General features: G+C 35.4%; 1 protein-coding gene across 3 annotated transcripts in view; it reads right to left on the bottom strand.

Moving 5' to 3' along the window:
• The window catches only part of MYOCD (myocardin), a 177,876-nt gene that overhangs the window by 116,997 nt on the left and 36,286 nt on the right, over positions 1 to 24,593 (bottom strand). The window lies entirely within an intron of this gene.

Here is a 24,593-nt window from a genome sequence, read left to right as displayed (position 1 = left end):
TTGATTCTTGATATCTCATAGAGTCTTAGCTTCTGCTTGCCCAATTCTAATTTTTAGCAAATTGTTTCCTTCTATTAGATTTTGTACCTCATTTGGCCCATTTTACTTTTTAAGGAGTTCTTCTCTTCAGTGAGTTTTTGCACCTTCTTTTCCATTTAGCCAATTCTACTTTTTAAGGAGTTGATTTTTTCAGTGTCCTTTTTTTTTCTTTTCCATTTGGCCAATTGTACTTTTTTAGGCCTTGTTTTCCACAGTCAATTTTTGTCCTTCTTTTTTCCAAGTTATTAACTCTCTCTTGCATACCTCTCATTTCCTTTCCGATTTTTTCTTCTACCTCTCTTATTTGACTTTTAAAACTCTTTTTAAGCTCTTCCAAGAAGGCTTTTTCAGCTTGAGACCAGTTCATATTTCCCTTTGAGGTTTTGGATGTGAGTATATTGACAATGTTGTCCTCTGTTGAATTTGTGCCTCGATCTTCACTATCCCCATGATAAGAATCTATGGTCATTGTCCATTTCTGCTTTTTGCTCATGGTGTTTGCCTGTTTCCTGGCTTTTAAAGTTGAGCTCTCCTGCTGGAGCTCAGGGGGCACTGACCCAAGTTTCTTGTGAGGAAGCCCTGGACTTGGTCGCTAGCCTCAAGTGCTGGCAGCTGGAGGCTATAGAGGTCTGGTAGCTTACCTGGTGCTGAGCTGGGGTCAGTAGCACTGGAGCTCTTGGGATAGGGGTGGGGAGTCTGGCCCCTGGCCTGCTCACCTGGACTTCTTTAAATCACTTGAATATTTGGCTGCTGGAGGATGTCTGCGCCTGGAGTTGTGCTGAAGCACCATGAGATTCTGCTGCTGGAGAACACTGGCACACTTGGTGGTTTTCTGAGGTGGTATCCACTGGTTCCTCTGCCTGTGCTGAGGCATTTGGAGGATTCTAATGTTGGTGCTCTCCTGCTCCACCACCATAGGCCTCAGGAACTCCCCCTGTTTTCCTGAGATGGGGCTTGCTGTTGGCTTGCTGGGACACCTCCCATCCTGTCCTGCTTCCCCTCCACCAAAGCAAGAGGGGTCTTTCCTGTTAATCCCCCAAACTTCCTGGGCTACAAGACTGATGCACCCAGTCTTTCTGCTGGCTCAGCTGTTCCAGGGTTTTTGTTGGGGTTATATTTTCTGTGCTTTCAGAGGTCAACAAGGGAAGGTGAGAGTGATGTACTTCTTACTCCACCATCTTGGAAGTCCCTAAAGCATTTTTTCATATGCCTATAGATAGCTTTAATTTATTCATCTGAAAACTGCCTCTTCATATGATTTGACCATTTATCAATTGGGGAATGACTTGTATTCTTATAAATTTGACTCAATTCTCTATATATTTGATTTAGGGACAGCCTGGATCAATACAGAGAGTATCATTGCCAATAAGCTAAATAGTAGTTGTTTGGGCATGGCAGCCCCTAATAGGGTCTTTGTCTTATACAAAGAGAAGTACAAAATTTTCTCAGTCCTTTGTGGCCTTTTTCTACTTCAGTCATAATGATGTCAGAAAATGAGAGGAGAATGCTAAGAATCATGGAGATTTTAAATTATCTATAAATATATATTTAGCTATGTTTATTCTAACATTGAGATACTTGTCAAATAATCAATGAGTTAACATGCTGAACCACATTCACATTCATTCTATAAATGAAACAAAATATAAGAAAGTTGTAGGTGAATGAAATCACTGCTCACATCTTGTACTTGGTGAGGAAAATAAAGGAATTGGAAAGATTATTTCTAAACTAACATCATTTCATGGGATACTTTGTCATTTTGCTTTGCATTACCTATGAAAGGCATAAGCAAAAACACCACCATGAAGAAATAGAAAAAATTCTATAAAGATCTCAGCAATATTATACAAACCAAGTCAATATAGATATTGGTACTTTGTGTCTTCAGTGAGAAGATAGGTACAAGGGAAGATACCAAAAACATGTTGGAAAATAAGTTTTTGAAAGCATGGTGCACTAAAAAGAGAGCTGGATTTGGAATTGGAGAGCCTAGGCTTAAGTTTCCTCTCTACCACTTACTATCTCTTAACTTAGGTAAGCCACTTAATGTATCACTGGATACAAGATTTGGAAATAGCCTCAGTGGCCTTCTAGTCCCTTGGAATGGGTATAGTAAATAACCTTCTCATTCTAATTTTATAATCTTATGATTAAGAAATTAAAGAAGATTTGTGGACTACTCAAAATCTTCAATTTGTATAACATGAATATTTTCTTCAGGAAGACAGAAGGTTCCGGACATTGTTAACATTGAACAAAATCACACAAAAATTAAAATTAACTCTATCCTAATAGATAGAAACCAACTCATAGCCAATGAAGAATCCATTCCCTAATCAGTTATCTATATGCAGTCAAAGCATTGACTAGTTAAGGAAAAGGTAAAAATCAATGCCAAAAAAACCCAACAAACAGACAAACAAAAAAAAAGGTTAGAAGATGGCACACATATAATTATAATTATAGCAGCTACAACATCACTTAATCAAACTAGTAATGCCAAAAATGGGAAATGCATAAGGGAAAAGACATAATTATAATTATTATAATTATTATTATTATAGGTAGTATTTATATAGCACTTTAGGATCTGCCATGTTCTTTATATGTTTTATTTCCTTTGATGCCCATGATAATCCTGAAAGGTAGATGCTATTATTACCCTCATTTCAGAGCTAAGGAAACTAAGGAAAGGTTAAGTAATTAAGAAAGGAAACACAGTAATGCAATAAGAACATCTTTGAGGTAGTATTCAAACACATATTTTCCTGATTTCAAGACTAGTGCTCTATCTTCCACACTAATTAGCTGCCTAAAATTCCTGAAAAATGAATGATTGAGAAGATATAAACAAGTATGACTTATACAGGTCTTGAGGAAATACTAGATGAAATTATGGAAAGGAAACAGATAGGCTTTCACAAGTGATTTATTATAGCAGTCCACTTTCTCCAACAAGGTATTTCTCATCAATATATTATAATACGACAAGTTCCTTGGTACTTGCTACCTCAGAGATTTTGTCCAGTAAACATGATTATGAAAATCAAATAGGTAATAAAATAGAGATATATGCTTGCCAAATGTGTTTGGCAAAATTCAAAAGGGATAGGGATTCTTATAGTTGGTAAGATATTTCAGATGCCATTGTTTAAAAGTAGTACAACCAGAATACTATAGAGTTTCTTCTGTGAGATCATAAACATTAAAAAGACATCAACCTATCAATGCACTCAGGAAAAAAAAACATGGTATGTCTGTTGTCTACTATGACACAGATGGTAGGTACTCCATTAGTAAATCAGGGCCTACATCCTTGATAGTCACTGTAGATGGAAAATTATCTGCACTAAAAATTTAATAGGGAAAAATTGACTGGATTACTCTGAAGTTGTTAAAATGATCCCAAACTTCTCCCTGAAACAAAAACCCATCATTTTTTTAGCACCAGTATTCATCCAGCGATACAATATCTCTCTGAATTATCAAAGATCAAAATCTTTGAAGAACGAAAATTCTTGGGGACATAAAATGCAACAGAGAGAAGCAATGTGGGTATTAGTAGGATATATTACCAATAATGACATATTTAAATATAGTCAGCATGTTACAATAGCTATAATGCTGGACTTGGTGTCATGTAGATTTGGGTTCGAATATCTTCAAGTGTCAAATCAAGATTCTTTAAGGATGAAGAAGATTTGAGCATGTTTGTTCAAGTCAGAGATGACTGTAGATAAGGAGAGGTTGAAGAAAAATGATTGCAGGGTACAAGTTCCTTGAGGTCATGGGTTCATAGATACAGGAGTAGAAGTGACCTCAGAAGTCATATGGTCTAGCCTTTTTTTTCTTTTACAGATGACAAAACCAAGGTTGCAGGAATTTAAATGACTTGCTCAAGATGATAGAAATCATAAGTGTCAGATATGAGATTTGAGCCCAGGTTTTACAACTCCAAAACCATTTTTCCATTATATTATATTGTTTTTCTAGGAGAGGATAGAATCAAAGGCACAAGTAGAAGTGTTGGCTCTCAGAAGAGGGGATACTTCATCAGAGAGTAGACCAAAGGCGAACAGAATCAAAATGATATAGAAGGGTTTGAGGTATGAAATATTGGAGAATAAGGAGCTCACAATACACATCCTCTCTTTTCTCATTAAAGTATGAGGCAAAGTCCTTTGCTGAAAGGAATAGAGGGAGTGGTGGTGTTCGGGGGTTAAAGAAAGGAGGGAAGATTTGGAATATCTGCTTTGGAGAGTGTGATAAAGAGCCAATAAAGGAAGTAAAGATCAAGAAGTACTCTTCTTCCTGATCCTATGTGACAGGAGTAATGAGAGAAAGAGCATCTAGTATTAAGACAGGGTAGTCAGCAGTGTAGTTTCTTATGGAAAGAACCATGTTTCCATTAGCATAGGAAGAGTATGAAGTGCAAAAATCAAGGATAAAGCAGATATTGTTAACAAAGTTAACAAAGGATTGTAGTTCCAGAGGACACAATTGAATGGGAAGGCAGAGAAGGCTATTGACTATGGAGAAGAAGGTCTGATATGGATAGGAATGAGAGTTTGAGAAGGTGAAGGTAAAAATAATCTTCACCTCAGTAAACACTGATTTCAAACCATAGTGATAAAGGTAACAGCGCTTGGGAGCTGTTATGCCATATTATATCATAAGAATCTGTTAAATAGGGTCTCATTCTCTAGGGTCTTATGGTGCTAAACATGGACAGTGCAAAGTGATATTGTTAGTTCCCATAACATAGGGGAACTGTTGATTGAGAGAATGGATAACAAAGAGTTCTGCTTGAACATCTGGATTAATGAACAATTGGTGTCATATGTAGTTTCCCGGTGAAGTCGAAATCACATCTGATTCCAATATCATACTCTTATGCCAAGATGATAGGCACTTGGCTTACAGTCTTTGAGTCTGCTCACTAGAACCCTTAGTGACCAGTTGTATGATGAATTTGATCCCCTTAGAAGTAAGGTCTTTCTTGCCTCTAGCACTCTGAAACCCAGGATGTCTTATAATTTTGAAATGGAAGGTGAGCTGTGTGGAGCTTGGGTATCTGGGGGCTGAGCTGAATTTACAGTTGGTTGTAGGTGGGGGAAAGATGTGATAATTGTTTTTTAACAACTGTCAAAGGAAAGAAGGATTAGATTTGTTCTAGGCCTCAGAAATCAATGAATAGATTTTGTAGAGAGACAGATTTAGACTTTAAGGCAAGGAAAAACTTTTCAACACTTAGAATTATCCAAAAATGGAATGGGATCTCTTCCTATTGTCCTTCAAGTGAAGACTGAACGATCATTTTCAAGTATTTTGTAGAGAGGGTTCATACATTTTTGGAATAGATGACTTCTGAATTCCCTTCTATCTCAGACTCTATTACTCTATAAAATGTATGATCAGAGATGGGCAGATTATGTAGTGAAAACAAGAGATATAAATGATCAGATTGAGTTCTGTGTTATTACACTTCTAAGACAAGCTATCCAATAGGAGGTTGTGGATTTGGGATTGGAGATCAGAAGAAAGATCTGGTGTTATATATTTTGAGGCACCTGCATAAAGATGATAGTTGAAGTCATGGGAGCTGATGAGATAGCCACAGGGGAAAATAGAGAGAGAGTGGATTTGACTTAGGACACAACCCTGAAGTGTATCCACAAAGAGGGGTTGTGGTTTGGATGATGATCCTTCAAAGGAGACTGAGAAGTATCAATAAGATAGGAAGGAAAGGACGGTCAATAGTGTCAAATGCTGCAGAAGTCAAGAATGATGGCTGAGAAAAAGACAGCATTTAGCAATAATAGTATCAGTGATTACTTTGAACAAAGCAGTTTCAGTTGAATGAAAATGGTGTGGGTGGGTTATTTGCACATTGTTGGCAGTATTTGCATTGATGAAATCATGCATGTATTGAAATAGTAAAGTGTCTAATACAGCTAAACTTTAAATCTGAAGAATTGTCTACCACCTAAACATCAATATAGCTTATTGCTGTAATTACTCGAGTGGCTCCCATTTTTGTAAGCAAAATGGAAAATGTAACAATTCAAAAATGAATCATAACAAGGTAATTAAATTCTACCAGCTGCTTGCTCTATCTTTTAAAAAAACAAATGAAACTCAATAGCCTTTGCATTGTATTGCTGAGAGCTGAGATGTTAGTAGAAATGATGGTGGTGGTGATGGTGAGCCTGGCTTGCATTTATTTTATACTACCAAAGGATAATAAGATCTTTTTTGATTGCATGTGTGTGTGTGTATGTGTGTGTGTGTGTGTGTGTGTGTGTGAAAAGCCTCAAATTTTCAATCTTTGTAATCCTGATTCAGGTACCATATGTGAATTATAGAAATTCCTGATTTGGTGGACTATACAAAAACGCATAGTCTTGGGAGCAGTAGTGCCAGCCCTAGGAAAAGATTTGAGACGAGCACATAACGTGTTTTATCTTTTCACTCCATTTTCAGAGTCCTTTGCCCAAACATTGAGGGCTCTACCAATGTCCTCATATTATCCTTTGGTTGCCCAGAGCCTAACCACTTATTCCATGATAAGTCAGTTTAGTTTTCCACCAGAAGTGAACTGGACCTCTCTGTCCTTCTGAATTACTAAAACTTTCCCACTTCATACCTTATCCCTCCAGCTAAAAACTTATCAATTCTGTTGTGTATTCTTAAAATATAGTTATAAAGACATGGTATATTAAAATGGGAAAGGACTTCTAGATTAATCCCTTTCACGTAGAGTTCGTGGTAGAACCAGGTTTTGACTCCTAATCAAATGCCAGTTCCACTGTACTATGTAATTTATTTGTTAATTGTAGATGAGAATCCTAGTACTTTATTCTCTCTAAGGTAATATATAAATAGATAATGTCTCCTTCAATCACATTCCATAGGAAGTTATGTATTCTGCTTTTGTGTATGTTCAACACTGGAAGGCAGTACTTCTTTTAGAGAAAAGTAAGTTTGGCCCAAAAAGAACTTTTGAGGATTCCAGACCTGTGATTTCATAGAAATAAGGTGTTCTCAATGACTAATATAGAGTTATATACCTGTTTTGTAAATTAGAGTGTAGCTTAGAGAAGGTAAAGAACTTGTTCAGGGTCACATGACCCATATGTGACAAAAGTAGAAATTGAACCCAGGTCTTCCTGACTTGAAGGCTCATTCTCTATCTACAGCCCATGCTGCTTCTCATGTCATCCCTTAATGAAAATTACTTACTGAGAAAACTCATCTCTACACACACACACACACCTGACCTTCACCACTGTGTCTCTCAAGCTCTGCTTTTCCTGGAGTAGAGTCTGTTTTCTGTTGGAATAAACAAGCAATAGAGATAATGGTAACTCACAAGCACTGAACTAGAAAAGATAAAAGAGAATAGAGCAAAGAAAAAACATTGAGAAAAGTGTCACCTTAACATGACTAATATGGAAATATGTTTTGCATACTTCACATGTATAATTGAAATCATATTGCTTACTTCCTCAATGGGTGTGGGGAGGGATGGTAGGAAGGGAGAGAATTTGGAACACAAATTTTTTTAAATGAATGTTAAAAATAAATAAGTAGACTGAAAAAAGTAGAAAAAAGTGTCATGTTACATGAATCAGTTCTTTTCTCAGTATTCTATTCTGTTTTACTCCCTTCTCCTCACCAAGTCTTTTAGGAGGTTGACAGTTAGTTCAGGGTTTTAAAAGTCCAAATAAGATAAAATGTCCTATTTAGTCCAACTCTCTCATTTTACAGATGAAGAAACTGAGTCACAGTTACTCAAAGATGAAAATAATACCCAGGTTCCCTAATTGCTAGTTTAGTGCTACTCCCATAGCACCACACTATTCATTGATTAATCCTGAGAACTAATTATTTTCAATGAGAAGGTTAAATTAACATATGTGTGTATGTGTGTATATCTATCTATATCTATATATTCCAAATAGAATAGTTTTCATATGCTTTTGTTTTACAGACCTCTTTGCTTAGGCAGAGAACCCAAAGACCATTTACCTCATCTCTTCCTTTGGGAATAGGAGACACATACTTCCTGGTGAAGTACAAACACTGCCCTGGGAAACAGAGAAGCTGAGTTTGAGTTTTGACATTTCTGGGTTAGTGACTGTGGACAAGTCACTTAAACTCTCTGAGCCTTAGTTTCTTTGTCATTAGAAGTAGGATAATAATATTCCCTATGTCTATTTCACAAGATCATGAAGAAAACATTTTATGACCCTTAATGAAAGAGGGTCATAATGTAAGATAGAAGTATATATAATTTGATTCAATTCAACAGTGCTTTCTATGGTCCAGGCAGTATGCTAGGCACTGAAAACACAGGACAACAAATGAAACTTTCTGTCCTCAAGGAACATTTTGCTAGGGAAAAACACAATGTGCACATATAAATTATTATTAAATAGGTACAAAATAAATGTTAAGTAATTTGCAGAAAGGAAAAAAAACACTAACAATGGGGGTGGGGGTTCTAACAGGGGGAAGATGTGAGGGAAAATAATAGAATGTATTTGAAAAATAAGATAAGCCAGTCTATCCATACTACTGTATTTATGTGCTTTTCTTCATCTTCTTCAGGCTGTGTAAAACAGTGGTATCTAACTCAAATAGGAACAGGAGCCACTAATCCTTATGTAGCCTGGGCTTCTTTAAGAAAGCTCAGCTTGCCTAACATGGAGGCTGCTGTGTCTGTAGCTTCCTTGATTGGTTGCCTGCATCTTTAAAAATGAGACCTTACCAGTTGCTTTTTAAAAAAATCTCTTTAACTGTATTTTTATTTATTTTATTAAATGTTTGCAGTTACATTTTAATTTAATCCCTCCATGTATGTGGTGTTGGCAGACAGGCCTGGTTTTAACACTTCTGGTGTAAACAGTGAATTTACAACCAAGAAAAGATTATTTTTGAGCAAATATGTTATTCCTCCTATTTATAGACATAGCCCAATTGATCTCAGAGCCTAGGATCTTGGCTTTGGTACCACTGTCCTAGTGATCAACATAATAACATTTGAAAAAGATTCCCTTTTTTCCCTTCCCACTGCTACCTATTTGCTTTCCTGATATGTCATGGACCTTGGTTGTGATGGGACTACAGAAAGATCTTAGGTTCTGAGTGCATCACAAGAAGGTATCTTCAAAACTTTGCCAAGAACCAATGCTTTTCATAACGTTGCAAAACACATTCCATTCCAACCCAATGTTTACTCATTCTTGACAGTGGAAAATGTGTCTCTTTGACTGAAATATTCTATTTGGGTCCAGCTCAAAAATGACATTTTCAGGAAAGTTTGAGAAGAATCTCTGGCTGTTACTGAGTCACAGCAGGGTGGAAACAAGTATTTTTCTATTTAAAGATTTTTGTGCTACTGTTTAAAAATGTCACATTGCTAGGATACAGGGAACTTGAAAAAAGTTTTTATTGCTACGTAAATTGTTCTCAACAAAGGCCTTTGCTAAATGTAAAACAGGTTAGGGGTTAGAATGTCATTATCAACCTGACAATCATCAGCTTCCTCATTTTACATAGGAGGTAACTAAGGACAAGAGAAGCAAAATTAAATGACCAAGATCATATAGGTAGTAAGTGGCAAAGTTGGGATTCAAAATGAGGATCTCTAATACTAGAGCCAGTGCTCATTCCATAATACCAGAATGCCTCTCAAATATAGCATTGGCGGTGAGTCAAACCTAGGTTAAATGCTTGGAAGGCAGCTATGCTCACCACTACACCACTAACATGAGCTCTCTGTTGGAATCTGACACAGGAGAAAGAGTTCTTGCTTGGGAGTTAGAAGACTTTGTTTTAAACTCTAGCTCTGATATTAGCAAGTGTTTTAACTTTGGGCAGATATCTAACCTCTCCAGGTTTCAATTTTCTCATTTGTAAAATGAAGAAGTTGGACCAGATAATCTTGAATGTAGCATAGTGTTAAAAAGAGTGCTGGATTTGGAGTCAAGGAATTTAAGTTCACATCTCCAACAGCAGAGCAGCTAACAACTTCTTGGCTTTCTTTAGTGATTAAGGAGGAGGAAATACAGAAGGGACTGCTATTTTAGACCTGATTTTAACTGAAAAGAAAGAATTAGCTGGTGAAAGAGAACTGATGTGAATCTTGAAAGAAAGTCTTAGAATTTGTGAAATAAGAGAGAAAAGCTGAGCATAGCTAGGCATGCATCTAAAAGTTTGGGAGAATGGATTTCAAAGGATTCAGAGAAAAGACAGATATGATCTCATGGACTAAGGATGAATTTCTAAAGAAAAAAGAAAAAATTTCATTGAGGAGGAAAATGGGGACTTATCTAAAGAAACCAATACACTTATACATTGACCAGCTTAGATTTGATACAGAAATTAATAAAGGGTAGACAAAGGAAAAGTAGGTAAAGGAAGATGAATGTGAAAGTGTGGCACAGTTCTATAATGTAATGTAAGCTTCTTGAGGTCAGGAATTTGTTTTTTGTCTTTGAGTCTCCTGCACTGAGCATAATTCCTGACACAAAGAAAGCACTTAGTAAATGTTTGTCAAATTCAACAAAAGAGAGTTAAAACTCAGGCTGAGTTGAGGTTTATGAAACTGCTAAGGCCAAGAAAATAAAGTTTTTAATAGCTATGTTAAGGGGGGAAAGGGAGGATTGAATAAAAATAGGACCATTACTGAGGATGCATGCTGTAACAATAATAGATGATGTGAAGAAAGGAGACTATTTAACTATTATTTTCTTCTTTTTCTTGGCTAACAAGAATGGTCTAGCAAAGAGTATAAGAAAAGGATGAAACAAAAATGGGTAATTGAAAAGTCATGTATGATTGTAACTGGGGATTATACAGATCATGTTTAGAGTTACTCTTCCTGCTTCCAGTCAGGCATGTGTTTGATTCAGCAATGAGGGGGATTTGTGCTTTGATATAACAAAGTATTCCCTGTATTTGGTCCTGAGCAGGAAAGCTGATGACCCAGTGGAACCTTTGAAATGACCCTGCTGCAGATTCTTGTATATTTGAACCTTCCAGGTGGCATCTCATAGGACTTCCCATCAGGAGAGAGGTAATTTACTTCTATTGGCTGTTATTTGGCTATGGGCACATGACAGCTAAAGTGCATGTACTGTCTAGTGGAGCCTCTCCTGGGTTTCAGGCTATCTTTCCTCTGTTTGTTCTTTCATGATCTTAGGTGAAATGTATCTTCCTGAGATAAATTATTTAGGCATGGAGGTCATCTTGTGAGTTTGAGATATTTGGAGATCCTAACTCTTTATCTGGTCCTGGTTTTACTCCAGGAGGAATCCTTAGCATCTACTCTTACAGAAGATGACCACTGTCTAGAAGCTGAGTCCAATCCTTGGCCTGATTGACCAGAAGACATGTATTTTGAAGGAGATGGCACAGACCCATTGGGTCTATTTCAACAGTTTTAAGTATCATATTCATATTTCAACAGTTTTAAGTATCAATCTCATAACACAGCATAATGCTAGTTAGTACTGTTGCCTCTTTGGTTTGTCTTTTTGTCAATGCTTGTATGTGAATGTTTTGTATTTCTTTTGTGTGTAGGAAATAAATTTTTCTCCCATATATTATTCATATTATACACAGTACCTTCCACTTCCTCCCTTTAGGGAGCCCCTAGACATGAGCCAAAACATAAGCCTTAAATATTTCTCTCCAGAGCTCTGGGAAGGGGAAATGTAATCAAAGAATATGAGAAAAGGAAGCTTTAACTCTTCTTATTAAGGGCCAGGATCCTTGAAATTAACCTGATCCAGACCATATAGTTAGGTTCAAAGCAAAGAGTATTCTTAGTGAAAAGGTCGAAGGAGAAAGTGAGGGATACTTACTAAAGCCCCCAAGACTTAGCAATGGCTATTTTTGTTAGTTAAGGATCTATTAGCCCCTAATACATTAATGTCATCTGGCCCAGATGAACTATAGACTAGAATATTGAAAGAACTGGCAGTTATGATGGGTGAGTAGTTGTAAGAGATCTTGTGATTTGTCCTTTGTTCATGACATCAGGGAGATGATGACATGACTTGCAATTGACTTTGATTTGAGTGAAGGAGGGCTGTACATCACCAGCCTCACTTTCTCCTCCAGAGCCATCTGAGTCCAGTGGCCAGACACTCATCAGGATGACTAGAGATGGCCCAGGATGCAGTGGGAGACCTTGGCCCTTTTAAGCTAAGGTCTTTTCAGTCTCACTTTGAATGAGGCAACATCCATTCAGTGAATAGTCAGGCCTCTTTAAGAAGTGAGTCAATAGATGACTCTTTTAATAAAAAAAAATCAAACTTGCAGGGGAGGACCCTCAGGATTGCTCGCCAAAAGAGAAACAGTTACTATTTACATTCACTCTGCTTATTTTGGGCCCTCCTACAAAAGATCTTAGAAAGATAGTGAAAACAAGATGAAACTATACAAAAATCACCCCTTATATCAGAGAAAAATCAATAGTCCTTGGACCAGAGGGTTTGGTTTTTTGTCCTCATGTCTTCCACATATGTGTCAAGGATAAATGTTACATAAATGTGAAGGAGCAGTCATTATTATCTAGGTTCTTTTTTTTTTTATCATGGCTTTGAGATAGTCCAATAATTTTTAAATTATCTCTCCTGGATCTATTTTCCAGGTCAGTTGTTTTTCCAGTGAGATATTTCACATTGTCTTCTATTTTTTCATTCTTTTGGTTTTGTTTTACAATGTCTTAATTTCTAGTAAAGTTGCTAGCTTCCAATTGCTCCATTCTAATTTTTAAAGAAGTATTTTCTTCAGTGAGCTTTTGGACTTTCTTTTCCATTTGGCCAATTCTGCTTTTGAAGGCATTCTTCTCCTCGTTGGCTTTTTGGACCTCTTTTTTTTGCCATTTGGTTAGGCTATTTTTTAAGGTGTTGTTTTCTTCAGTATTTTTTTTTGGGTCTCCTTTAACAAGCTGTTCATTAGTTTTTCATGATTTTCTTGCATCACTCTCACTTCTCTTCCCAGTTTTACCTCTACTTCTCTTGCTTCTCAAAATCCTTTTTGAGCTCTTCCATGGCCTGGGGCTGATTCATATCTCTTGGAGGCTTTGTATGTAGGATCTTTGACTTTGTTGTCTTCTTCTGGTTGTATGTTTTGATCTTCTTTGTCACCAAAGAAAAATTCTATGGTCTGATCTTATTTTGTGCAGTTTGCTCATGATCCTGGCCAATTACTTGAGTTATAAACTCTTTGTTAAGGTAGGGGTCTGCTTCCAGTGTGGAGAATGTACTGTCCCAAGCTTCGGGAGTTTTGTGCAACTGTTTTCAGACATACTTTTAGGGACCTGTAAGTTTTCAGTTCTTCCAAGGTTGTATGATCAAGGGCGAGGTGTTTACTCCTTTCCTGGCCTGACCACAAGCACTCTTTTCTGCCTTGGAATTGTGAGGAGGATTCCCTCTCCATCGCCACTACAAGCTTCACCATTCCAGCACTCCTCCTCACCCCAGGATCACCACCCAGAACTGAGACCCAGATCCAAAGCACAAGCAAAGCAAGAGAATTCTGCCTCAGTGCCAGCCAAGAGATTCCTGCAAACCCCCTCTGATCAGTCACTTGATTCCCCCTCAGTCAGTGGGCCAGAAGCTCCAGAAACAGCCACTGCTCCAGGGCTGCACCAGGACTGGGGCTGGAACCGAGCTTCTCTTTCACCCTTATCGCAGACTTTACCTACTGACCTTCTAAGTTTTCTCTGACATTTGTGGGTTGAGAAGTCTGGAAACTGCCACAGCTGCCAGTGATTCAGTCCTCTGAGACCTGCTCCAGGTTCACTGAGGCCTGATCTTTGCCTGCATGCCCACGCTGAACTGTGCTTCTCTCCCAGCCCAGCCTAATCAGTTGTTCTAATCAACCATCCAGGTTGTCTTGGGCTGGAAATTTGTTTCATTCTGGTTTTTTTGGGGGGGGGGGGTTGTTGGTCTAGAATTTGTTTAGAGCCATTTTTTACAGGTATTTGGAGGGGTTTGGGGGAGAGCTCGAGCAAGTCACTGCTTTTACTCTGCCATCTTGGCTCCACCCCTCCTCCCAGGAGAAGCCATTATTAAAACAAAAGAAACAAAGCCAAGAAGATAATTCCATTCCAGAGGCAATATATAAGCAAAAAAATTAAAGGATAGATTGAACACATTTGAGGAAAATAATTCATAAGGATATCTACACATACATACAGTTAGATAAAATTGGTATATTAGCTTTTTTTTTCTTTGACTCATAGGAGAGTTAAACACTGTTGGGTATTTGGGTGAAGATATATTCATAAATGACTGTCATATAAAAGCATCAATAAATATTTTTAAGTAAAAAAGAAAGTGGAGAATGAGACGTTTTCTAGAGGACTGGAAAAGAACAATTATTGTTTCCAATTTTGAAAAAATGGGAAGGGAGTCAAAGTTGCAAAATTTAGGCTGGTGAGTATGACTTTGATTCCTGGCAAACTTCTAAAATGCATTATTAATGCAATAGTTAATGAATATCTAGAGAAGAAGATACTGATCAGAAATAGCTTAAATGGGCTTCATTAAAATTACTTCCTGTTAACTAACCTCAATTCCTTTTTCAACAGAATTGTTAGATTGATAGATGAAAGCAATAATGTAAATGTAGATTTCATTACAGCATTTTAGAGACTCTTATATTAATAAATGGCTAGATGATAGATCAACTATTTCTTTAAAAAATTAAATAATTTTTTAATATAGACTAAATGTGTCCCTAGAGGCTTTTTCCTTTCCCCTCTCAGACAGCTCTTCCATAAAACAAAAAAAAATTTTTATTTAAGAAAAAGAGGAATCAGAGAAAAACCAATCAATGCAAGCAATGCTTCACACCTGTAGACATCCTACCTTTGAAAAGGAGAGGAGGGGAATGTCTCCTCATATCTCTTCTCTGTGGCTATACTTTTTTTTCTTTGCAACACTCATTTGTGATTCTTTTGGTTGTTTTTTTTTCCATTTACATTACTGCAGTCATGGTATGCATTGTGTGTGTGTGTGGGGGCAGTTGGTTCTGATTACTTCATTCTTTTTTTATTTTTTAGTTCAAAGCATTTAACTAAAGGGCATAAGAAGATAAATGACAACAAAGATTTCCCATATATACACTGGGTTGCACTGTCCCACAGGTTAACATACCACTAGCAGATAGTGAGGACATACTCAAAAAGGGACATGTATGACTAAGGAACATGTCTGTCATGGTGTGCCTTAAGGGAGCACACATCACAAATGCAGCTAAAATCTCTGAAATTAGAGTTGCTAGTCTTCTGGTAGTGTCACCAAGTAAACTGATTTCTCCTCTGAGCTAGAGATGCTATTTCTGTTCTCTCTGCTATCAGCAACTGGTCTACTCTGTACCAGAGTGGGAAGGGTCTTCCAGCTTCATAACTTGATAATCCCAGAGGTCATCTTTAGCTCTTTTGTGATTTGATCCTACTTTACCTTCCTGCCAACTCCCAATGGGCTAGCTAATGGGCTAGCTTTAGGCATCTTTTTTTTCCTCTTCTAAATTTTTCTTTTATTATTATGAACTATAAAAAATCAACAAATATAAACAATTCAACATATGAAGAAGAACAAAAAAGGATTATATAGGCAACTGTGAACTTCTATTCTAATGTCTTCTGGTAATAGGATTGCAGGATCAATGGTATCTTCTGGATACCACATTCCCTGGACCCTCTAGGTCTGGTGTGTCCCCAGGATGCAGTTATCTGAAAGTTCTACCCTTCTTCTGTTGGCTGTTTGACATCATAGTAACATCTGGGGTGCATTGCTTTACTGGTATTATCATAGTGAACATTTCTCTGCTGGCCTCGGATGGTCTCCTGGTAACTGATGGTTGCTAGGAAGTACTGAGTATGTCACCTTGAAACCTGCTTCTGGGCTCATCCTTTTTTTCTCTTATTAATTTATTTATTTTTAGTTTTCAACATTCACTTCCACAAGAATTTGAGTTCCAAATTTTCCCCTTATCTCATCCTTCTCCCAACCCCAAGATAGCATGCATTCTGAATACTCCTTCCCCTAATCTGCCCTCCCTTCTATCTGCCCTTCCCCTTCTATTTTCCTGTAGGGCAGGATAGATTTCTATACCCCATTGCCTATATATCTTATTTCCCTCTCCTGAAATAGATCCCCAAAGGAAAACTCCTAGGAATATTGTAGCCAAATTCCAGAGTTCCCAGGTAAAAGAGAAAATATGGCAAGCAGCCAGAAAGAAACAATTCAAGTATTGTGGAAACACAATCAGGATAGCACAAGATTTAGCAGCTTCTACATTAAGGTACCAGAGGGCTTGGAATATAATATTCCAGAGGTCAAAAGAGATAGAATTTCAACCAAGAATCACCTACCCTGCAAAATTGAATATAATCCTCCAGGGGAAAAAATGGACATTCAGTGAAATAGAGGACTTTCAAGCATTCTTGATGAAAAGATCAGAGTTGAACAGAAAATTTGACTTTCAAATACAAGCTCAAGAGAAGCACGAAGAGGTATACAGGAAAGAGAAATCATAAGGGACTTATGAAAGGGAAAAAGAGAAAACATAAGGGACTTGAACTGTTTACATTCCTGCATGGAAGATGATATTTGTAACTCATGAGACCTTTGTCAGTATTAGGATAATTGGAGGAAAAAAATTATATGGATTAGATAGATAGATAGATAGATAGATAGACAGAGAGCACAAAGTAAGTTGAAGATGAATGGGGTGATAACTGGAGAATAAAATTAAGGGGTGAGAGAGGATTATACTGGGAGAAGGAGAAAGGGAGAGGTAGAATGGGGTAAATTATCTCACATAAAACAGACAAGAAAAGGCTTTTACAGTGGAGGGGAAATGGGGGAAGGTGAGAGGGAATGAGTGAATCTTATTCTCATCAGATTTGGCTTAAGGAAGGAAGAACATACACACTCAATTGGGTATGGAAATCTATCTTACCCTATAGGAAAATGGGGAGGGAAGAGGATAAGAGAGCATGGGTAAGATAGAGGGGAGGGTAGATTGGGGTAGGGGGTAATCAGAAAGAAATACTTCTAAGGAGAGGCAGGGCCAAAAGAGAGAATAGAATAAATGGGGGGGGATAGGATGAAGGGAAATATAGTTAGTTTTCACAACATAACTACTATGGAAGTGTTTTGCATGACTACATATATATAACCTATATTGGCTTCTCAATGAGGGTGGGTGGGGAGGGAGGAAGGGAGAAAATTTGGAACCTAAAATTTTAAAAACAAATGTTAAAAATTGTTTTCACATGATTACTTCATTCTGCATCAGCTCATGGAAAGCTTTCCATGCTTCTATGCTTTTATCATATTTATTGTTTTTTATAGCATAGAAATATCTCTATAAATTGCATCACAATTTGCTTAGACAGTCCCCAAATTGATATGCATCTAATTTGTTTCCATTTCTTTGATACCACAAAAAGAATAGCTATACTATTTTGATGTCATGAGAAATTTCTTCTTATCAATGATGTCTTTGTCATATACCTAGAAGTGGAATTTATGGGCAAAAGTGTATGCATATTTTAATCCATTTATTTGCATATTCCAAATTGTTTTCTAAAATGGTTGCACTAATTTATGGCTCCTCAAAAATATACTAGTGTGCCTATCTTCCCTCAACCCCTTCATATCATTTGACCACATCTATTGGAAAATGGTTCTTGGTCAAATATATATAGATGTGTGTATTTGTGTGTGTGCGTATGTATACACACACACATGTGTGTTTACATATATATAGTCATACAAATATGTACATATAGGTTATGTATGTATGTGTATGTGTTAGTTGTTTATATATCTTGGATATCAAACAAATAAGGATCTAAAAATTTAATACAAGGTTTTTTGGTTTTTGTTTTTTTCTCCTTGATCAATTGTTTCCCTGTTTATTCCTGGATGCATCTATTTTGTTTGTGTAGAAAAATTTCAATTTCATGAAATTGAAATGGTCTATATTACCTCTTGTAATTTTTTATGATATAATCATTAATATTCAGGTCTTGTATCCATTTTGGAATGTTGTGAAATATGGTGTGAGAGGTTGGTTTAAACTTAATTTCTGTCAGACTGTTTTCTCTTTCCATCATTCCCACCAGATAGGAAATTCTTTCTTAAGCAACTTCTGCTTTGAGGTTTATTGAGCATCAATTTATTGAATTGCATTATTCTTGAGTCTTCTTTATCTAGTCTAGTGATTCCCATTTGGTGGTTTGTGAATGCCCTGGGGGTTTGAGATTATGGTCCAAAGGATTTATGCTAAAAATGGTTTGATAAACCCTAAAATATTAAATAAGTGTCCAATTATGTTACATATACATACACACATATATGTATATATATATATATATACATAAATCTCAACAAGTACATGCATGTTTGAAGGATTATGTTTGTTTCTGCAGAAATTTGAAGCCATCATGGTCATACATGCAACAATTTTGGTGTTCATGCAATAACTATATCAAAGTCTGATCACTTCTGATACTTCTGACTAAGCACTGTGTGTGTTGTTTCTCAACTTGCTATCAAAATATTCCAAAATGCCGCAAAGTTCTGACACTTAAATAGATTCCAAATGGATGGTAAATGGACACACATTTGTGTTCTGCACATTGCACTAGAGTAGCTGTCTTAATGTATAACTGTATGTTATCAGTTGTATGATCAAGATCAAGATGTTATAAGTGCTCATATTTTTACAACACAAATGTCAGGCTATTTGAAAACCAAAATCATTGTGCTTGTACATTATAAGCCATCTTAAAACCATCACAAACCTTCACAAATATTTTGCAGAAACAAACCTTATGTTGCCTCTCACTGTAGCATTAAGGCTGATTTCTTTTTAAAATTTATAATTTGCTTATGTTATTATTCTTCTATCTAGTTGAAAACATTGGTCATTTGCTCAATAGAGTTTCTGTGAGAGTGTAGTCACTGTGCTACTACTGGGAGAAGAAATTCACAACTGAAGAGATTCTTTCCTAACAAAAATTTATACACACACACGCACACACACATATATATATGTGCATGTATATATATATGTATAAATACATTTATATGCATATGCGTATTATTAAAATTGAAGCAATATGTGCAAATGCCCTGTAAGTACATTTGTTTTTTTAAGACCGCATTTATTTGGTGTTGAACTAAATACTACAAACCTCTGTTCAAGTAAAAATCTTAAGCACCAAAAATTAAGCTTCTACATGAATATGATATTATGTTAGACATTTTCTAAGTTATATTATTTCACTAAAATGTAATTTATATTCTACAAAATTCATAAAATAAAGAAATTTAATATAAATCTTATAGATAATGAGGAGAAATAATTTAAGAATTGTTGGACCACCAGAAAGTTATGAGCAAAGAAAAAAGATCCTAGACATCACATTTTAAGAAATAGTAAAACTGCCCAGGTATCTTAGAACCACAGGGCAATGTAAAAATTAGAAGAATCCGCTGGTCACCTCCTGAAAGAAATCCCAAAATGAAGACTTTAAAATGAAGACATTATTGCCAAAATCCAGAACTCCCAGGTTAAGGAAAAATACTTCAAGAAGCCAGAAAGAATTCAAATATTGAGGAGCTAGAATTAAGATTTGTAATTCATCACAATAAAGAAGCAAAGATCATAGAATATAATATTCCATAAGGTAAATAATCTGATTTTACAACCAAGAATAACACACTCAGTAAAATTTGAGTGTAATCATATAGGAGAAAAAGACATTTAGTGAAATAGATGGCTTCCAAGCATTCCTAATGAAAAGAACAATACTGAGTAGAAAATTGATATACAGGATTCAAAAGAAGCATAAAAAGATAAACGTGATTGAGCAACCATAAGGGACTAAACAAGGTTAAATGGTTTACATTCTTATATGGGGAGATGATGCATCATCAACAGGGGACATAGTCAGTACCAAATGTTATAACATCTAAATTCTTCAAGGAAAAGTTACATGACTTATAGGATAAAATAGTTTAATTATAATAATGGGGGGATCTCAATTTACCTCTCTTAGACCTATAAAAAGTTAACAAAAAAAAAAGAAAGAATGGAATTTTACACAAGTCAGATATTCTATAAAAACAGAATTGATAACTTAGAGCAACAGGTACAGAACATTGTCCAAGAAAAGAACAATTTGAAAATTAGAATAGACCAAATAAAAACTAACAACTATAGAAGATATGAAGAAATAGTGAAAATAAGGGGCAGCTAGGCAGCACAATGGATAGAGCTCTGGCCTTGGAGTCAGGAGGACCTGAGTTCAAATCTGGCCTCAGACACTTGACACTTACTAGCTGTGTGACCCTGGGCAAAGTCGCTTAACCCCATTGCCTAGCCAAAAAGCAAAATAATAATAATAATAAAACAAAATCAAAAGTCTGAAAAAATAGAATGAAGAAATATCTCATAGGAAATATAAGTGACTTCAAAAACATCTGCTAGATATCTGGAAAACACTGAATGGGAATATACCTGTTTCTCAGCTGTACATGGCATCTTTACAAAAACTCACTATATATTAAGGCATAAAAATCTCACAAATTCATATAGAAAAGCAGAAATGTTAAATGCATCATTTGCCAGCCATAATGCAATAAAATTGCTTTTCATAAAGGTTCTTTGAAGCAAAAATTAAAAATTAATTGGTAGCCAAATAATTTAAACCTTAAAAAGTGGGTCAAAGAACAAATTATAGAAACAATAATTTCATTAAAGAAAATGACAATAATGAGACAATATACCAAAATTTTCAGAATGAAGCCAAAGTAGTAATTAGGGAAAATTTTATATCATTATTATTTTATATGATATTTTATATCATAATTTATTATCATCAATAAAGAAAGAAAAAACGCATCAATGATTTCAGCACATTCTAAAAATAACCCTGGATGGTTAAACAACAACAACAACACAGAACAACTAAACATCTACATAGAATTCTTGAAAAACAGATAAACAAGAGTGAAAAAATTTAAATGCACTAATAAATAAAACTAAGAGGAGTTTTTTTTTGGGGGGGGGGGAGTGTTTAGATAAGCCATTAGCTTATCCTTCCTGTAGGGGAGGAGAAATTTGGAAAAGATTGTGTGATATGCCTTGGTCAAATCACAGGTTAGTAATGAGGGTAAGGTCATTCCAGTGGTCTCTCAGGAAAAGAGGAGCCTGAAGGGGATTGACTGACAGGGTAAGAGAGGGTTAAAATGAAGGGTGGTGGTGAGCAGCTTTGTTTTGATGGTGGGAGGAGAGGTCAATGACCTTGTACCAGGACTTGTCTGTGGCGCTTTAATGCTAGAAAAGACCAATGAAAAAAAAAAAAAAAAAAAAAGCAAAAATGAACAAAAATTGTTGAGGAGGAGGAAAAGAAGGGGAAATCTACTTGAAGGGGTGGGAAGAGTGGAAGAATTAAATCACCATATAAAAGCAGGAAAGAAAAAGAAACTAATAACAAAACTCTAAAGGGAAAAGGTTAACAAATGTGATACAGTGGATAGAGTACAGGCCCTGGAGTCAGGAGGACCTGAGTTCAAATCTGGCCTCAGACACATGATACTCACTAGCTGTATGAACCTGGGCAAATCACTTAACCCCACTGCTTCACCAAAAAACAAACAAACAAACAAAAAGATTAGCCTAAAATAAATGAAGAGACATAGAACTGTGTCTGCAGTGGAAGAGAGAAAAAATATTTAAATAAAACCTCAATATTAGATAATAGAAACATAACTCATAACTTTAAGTATAAATGGATTAAGCAATCCAATAAAATTCAAAAGACAAACTGGATACAATCTCTTGCTCATAAAGGAAAACCTTTAAATACAAAGACCTACACAAAACAAAACAATATATTATAATGAATAATATAATTATAATGAAGCAGGCATTGCAAGTATACTATCATATAAAGAAAAACTACTAAAAAAAAAATAAAAGGGATAAAAAAGGAAACAACACTAAACTGAAAGGAACCATAAACCACAAACCAATATCAATACAAAATTTATATGCTCCAAATATCTTAGCATCCCAATTCATAACAGAAATATTAGTTGAGCTACAATACTACACAGATAGTAACACAATAGTAAAAGGAGACATCAAAATCCCTCTCTCAGTTTTGGATAAGTCAAAAAGAAAAAAAGAAAAGAAAAAAAATCAACAAATTGTTGGAGAAACTAGAGCTAAAAGACATGTGGTTTCTTCTAAATGAGACTTTAAGACAATATCTGTATTTCTCAACAGCACGTGGAACTTCATCAAAAATTAATCACATTTTGTGTTTCTACATGGAAAACAAATGTAGAAAGGCAAAATTAGTAAATATAACAGTTTCAGGTCATGATGCATAAAAATAGTCATTGGTTCAGAGACCACAAACATAAAATGACATGGGCTCAAATGAAATTCTAAATATTGGGTACATCAAATAAAAAATCTTATAAGCAATTAATAATTATGTGAAAGAAAATGATTATATGAAACAACATATCAAAATATCTGGAATGCAGCTAAAACAGGCACCAGGTGAAAAAAAATCACATCATTAGAACCACACATTAACAAAATAGGAAAAAGAGAGATTAATGAAATGAATGTGTATTTTTTAAAAATTTGAGAGCCATCAAATAAATAAGCCTAAAACAAACATAAAAGAGGATATATTAAAAATTGGAGTAGAAATAGGTAAATTAGAAACTAAAAAAAAACCCTAAAAACTGGTTCTTTGAAAAGATTAATATGGTTCATAAACTTTTAGTTAATTGGATTAAAAAGAAGAGGTCATAAGATTAAATTAACAAAATAGTAACTGAGAAATTTGCAATCATAACAAATGCAGAATAAAAATGATAATCAGAACCTACTACGCAAAGTTATATGCTAAAAAAATTACAATTGAGAACACAAATGAGAATTTGTGTTGAAAAATATAAAATAGCCAAACTGTCACAAGACTAGATAAAAATCTTAGATAACTCACTCTCAAAAAAAGGAAACAGAAATAGTTAAAAGTACAAAGGAAAAAAAATCTCCCAGTCCTGATAGATTAAAATGGAAATTCTATCAAACTTTTAAAACACAATTAATACCTACATTTCACAAACAATTCCCAAAAATCTAGAAAGACACACTCTACCCATATCCTTTAATGAAACAAATATAGTCCTAATACCTAAACCAAAGAAATACAAAACTCAGAAAGAAAACTATAGGCCAATAACATTAATGAACATTGACTTAAAATTTTTAAGCAAATTATCAAACAGACTACATAGATTTAGCCAAGTAATAATTCATTTTGGCCAACAAGGGATGCAAGGATAGTTTAACTTTAGGAAAATTATCAACAAAATTAATCATATTAAAAACCTACGCATCTCAAACCACATGATCATCTCATTAGATGTAAGAAAAGCCTTTGACAAAGAACAACACCTATTTATGCTAAATATTCTGCAAAATATAGGCAGAGAGACCCTTTCTGATATAAATAAAAGCACCTATCTAAAACAAAAAACAAGAATAATATGCATTGAGTAGATACTAGAACCTTTTTGAATAAATCTGAGAGTAAAGAAAGAAATCCCACTTTCCTTACTATTACCTGATACAGTTTTGAAAATGCTAATACCAGCATTAATATGAGAGAAATTAAAGGCTCAAAAATAGATAAAAAGGAGACAAAACTATTCTTATTTGCTGATAATCTATGCATATAGGAAATTAGCAAAGATAACAATTGAGAAGAGTAATAGCTTTAACACAGTTGCAGACTAAAAATAAACCCACAAAAATCAGCTGCATTTGTATATAATAACAAAGTCCAAGAAACAAAAACAGAAAGGTAAATCCCATTTCAAATAACTGCAAAATCCATAAAACACTGGGCAGCTAGGTGATGCAGTAGATAGAGCACCAGCCCCAGAGTCAGAAGGACCTAAGTTCAAATCTGGCCTCAGACACTTACTAGCTGTGTGATCCTGGGCAAGTGACTTAACTCTAATGGCCTTAAAAAAACAAACAAAAATGAAATATCTGTTGACCAACCTACAAAGCACACAAAAGACTTATATAAATTCAAAGATATAATATTATTTTAAAAAATAGGAAAGGAAACTGAAGTAAACAGGGTTAAGTGGCTTGCCCAGTATCGCACAGTTAGTAAATATTTGAGGCTGAATTTGAACTCAGGTTTTGCTGACTCTAGGCTTCATGCTCTATTCACTGTGCCACCCACCTGCCCCTATAAATGGATATGTAGCTTTTATATTAAAGATCATACTATAAAATAATTAGAAAAAAATAGATTGTATACCTCTCACAGTTATAGGTAGAAGTATTCTTAGGCAAAAAGTGAAAGTGGTAATTACAAAAGATAAAATAGATAACTTTGATTACATGAAACTCAAAAACTATCCACTGACACCTAGGCTAAGAAGAGAAGTGGTTGAATGAGA

Source organism: Vombatus ursinus, unplaced genomic scaffold (genome assembly GCF_900497805.2).
Source record: "Vombatus ursinus unplaced genomic scaffold, bare-nosed wombat genome assembly UNPS02008996.1, whole genome shotgun sequence".
In the NCBI taxonomy this organism is placed as follows: Eukaryota; Metazoa; Chordata; class Mammalia; order Diprotodontia; family Vombatidae; genus Vombatus; species Vombatus ursinus.
This window is presented reverse-complemented; position numbering and strand designations above follow the sequence as displayed.